Source organism: Calidris pugnax, unplaced genomic scaffold, assembly GCF_001431845.1.
Source record: "Calidris pugnax isolate Ruff unplaced genomic scaffold, ASM143184v1 scaffold31, whole genome shotgun sequence".
NCBI classification, from domain to species: Eukaryota; Metazoa; Chordata; class Aves; order Charadriiformes; family Scolopacidae; genus Calidris; species Calidris pugnax.
The window spans coordinates 5201263-5204353 of record NW_015090786.1 but is presented as its reverse complement, the minus strand read 5'-3'; positions in this window follow the sequence as shown (position 1 = coordinate 5204353).

Below are 3091 nucleotides of genomic sequence, written 5' to 3'. Positions count from 1 at the left end.
CCCCCCCGCCTCAGCCGCCGCGCCCGAAGCGCGGGAGACGGGCGCCCTCACACACGGCCCCACCCTCTCGGGAAGGGAGGGGGAGCGCCGCGAGGGAGGGGGCGGCAACCGCCAATCGGGGCCGGGCAGGTGATGAGACCCCGCCCTCTCCCGCCGGGGACAGCCAATAGGAGAGCCGAAAGGGGAAGAGGGGGGGGACTGCGGCCGCGCGAGCAGTGTGGGAGCCCCGCCGGCGGCCCCGCCTTGTCGCAGTGCAGCGGCGGCGGCCCCTCCCGCCTCGCGTCCCGTAGCCTAGCGACGCGCCGCCCCGCCTCCCGCGCGACGTCGCCGTGACGCCAGAGCTGCGCCTCCGCGTCGCCACGCACCGGTGACGCAGGATGGCCGGCGCCCGCGCACCGGCGGTGATAGACAGGGGCGGAGCGGGGAGGCGAGGCGAGAAGCGTTACACCGCCCGCCCGGCCTCACGCGTCGCGCTCCAGGCACGAAATGACGTCACGCCAACGTCTTCCGAGGTCGGTGCTACGTCAAAGCCGCCCTTCCCCTTGGGTGGCTGCACCCTCTCCCCGCCCGGCGCGGAGGGGCTGTGTGAGCAGCGCCCAGCACCCCCCAGCAGTAACTCCCACACCAGTCTGTTATTTTTTTCCAGTAAAACCCCCTCAGAATGGTGATGACGTCCCCCGGTGGCAGGAAGGAGAAGCCCCCGCAGCCCCAGCTTGTGGGAACGTCACCGACCACCTCTCAAAATAACCCGTCAGGCGCAAGGGTTAACCTCATCATACAACTACCCCAATTAATTAAACGGGAAGCTGCGTTAAAAGGCTCTGTTAAAGACTGGGTTATACTCACAAAAAGGCCGGCTAAACATAAAAACTTTAAGCTGCTCCAGTGAGCAATATGTCAGAATCACGGCATTGTTGGAGTTGGAAGAGACCATCTAGAGACCATCCAGTCCAACCCCCCGGCCAAAGCAGGGCTGCCCAGAGCACATCACTCAGGACTCCATCCAGGCAGGGCTTCAAGACCTCCAGAGAAGGGGACTCCACCCCATCCCTGTTCAGTCTGTTCCAGGGCTCTGGCACCCTCACCCTAAAGAAGTTCTTCCTCATATTTGAGTGGAACTTCTCATGTTCCAGCTTGTGCCCGTTGCTCCTCATCCTGTCACTGGAAACCACTGAAGAGAGTCTGGCCTCATCCTCCTTCAACCCACTCTTTAGGAACTTGTAAATGTAGGGGAAGTCTCCCCTCAGCCTTCTCTTCTCCAGGCTAAAGAGTCCCAGCTCTCTCAGCCTTTCCTCATCAAGGAGGTGCTCCAATCCCCTAATCATCTTAGTTGCCCTACGCTGGACTCTCTCCAGTAGTTCCCTGTCTCTCTGGAACTGGGGAGCCCAGAACTGGATGCACTATTCCAGTTGTGGCCTCACCGGTGAAGAGTAGAGGGGGAGAATGACCCTTGACCTACTGGCCCCACTCTTCCCTAGGCAGCCCAGGATTCCATTGGCCCTCTTGGCAACAAGGGTGCATTGGTGGCTCATGGAAAGTTTGCTTCTAGAAGATCCACCCTACTTCCCCAAACTCCATTTTTCTGCCTCTGCTTAAAACCCACCGCGTACAACACGAGGCAACTTCTGTTCCTCCTCGGTATTTTGGAAGGAATCACTGAGAGAATCATAGCTGCACAGATCTAAACAATTATCTTCAAAAAAACTCACCCCTAAACCCTGGAGTAATACATTAAGGACACAGAATGCAAAAAAAAAAAAAAAAAATTTGACACATCATCAAAAAAAGAAGAAAATGTGGGTTTCCTTGAATTCTAGAGGGGAAAGTACTTGAATGAAAAAAAAAAAAAAAAAAAGCACAGAAGAGTTCAGAAAAAAAGGACTGCGCCAGTCTAGAAAAGTAAATGAAATTTGAATTCTTACAACAGCATGGAAAGCTTTCTTAGAAAGAAGCAGAAATCACTCCTGATTTCATACAGTCCCACAGCAATCCATAGGATAAGCCAATGCTGCAATACTGCTATACCATTACCACACTACTTTATTGCACTACGGACGCAGGCGTGATGCTCTGTGAGAGAAGTGGCAACACAGTTTTTGAATTAACCTCTGCTGCTAGACAGGAATTCAGTCCCTCCCTTTTTTCCAGAGGAGGAGAAAATACCAATATCAGCATTTGTGAAAAAACCCCACAACCCTCAATATCTCAATTTCTTCCCAATTGATAGCCTAGAGATTATGTTTGTTTAGTTACCAATAACTCAAAGGTAGTGGAACTAGCTCTTGGCCCTTAAAACACTTTCATTTCTAAAAGTAGAAAAAAAACCTGTAAAGATGCCCGTTGACAGCTTAAATAAACCATGTCATTTGCCCGAGTCTTAATAGTTTTGTGACTATTGTGAAATTTAGGGAACTTCAGTATTTCTAAGTAGCATTAAAACCCGTAAGATAAGAAAGATCCAGGGGTGCTCGCATTGACATCATACTTATGTTACTAGTTAAACCGGTTACACGAGCACCCTTGTTTCAGGGAGAGATTACCCAGCCGCTTGACGGCTGCGATGGGTATGCCCACGGAACCCGGGAGACAGATCCATCATCCCAAACCAGCTCCACATCGGTCTGCAGAGGAACCAGTCCCAGGACACAAGGGTGAAGAACACCCACTGCCTGTGGACTCATGCAATCTCTACCTGTCATTACAGGCCAAAAACGCTGGCCGATCCCAACACGTGGCCACACCCGCAGGGAGAGAAACACTGAAAGGAACTACTTAAAAACATACGCTTTCATGTTATCTGTGTTTTGTAAAATAAGTCCAATTTGGCTACTATTGCAGACAAGAGTGTTTCTACAATGGCTATGGTGCATCAAGAAAATCACTGTCTCCGTTGCTGAGTTTGTACCTCCTGAAAAATTTCTGTTGCAAAAAGATCAGGTTTATAAGAAACTGTATTTTCTTCGCATTTACCTGTCTAGCAAATTTTACCAAGATCACCAAATAAGTCAAATCAATCTTACTAGCTCGGCTGCAGTCTAGCTCCACAGAAGGAAGAGGTTTTGAACCTGTGCAAAAGAAGCAGACAATTTTA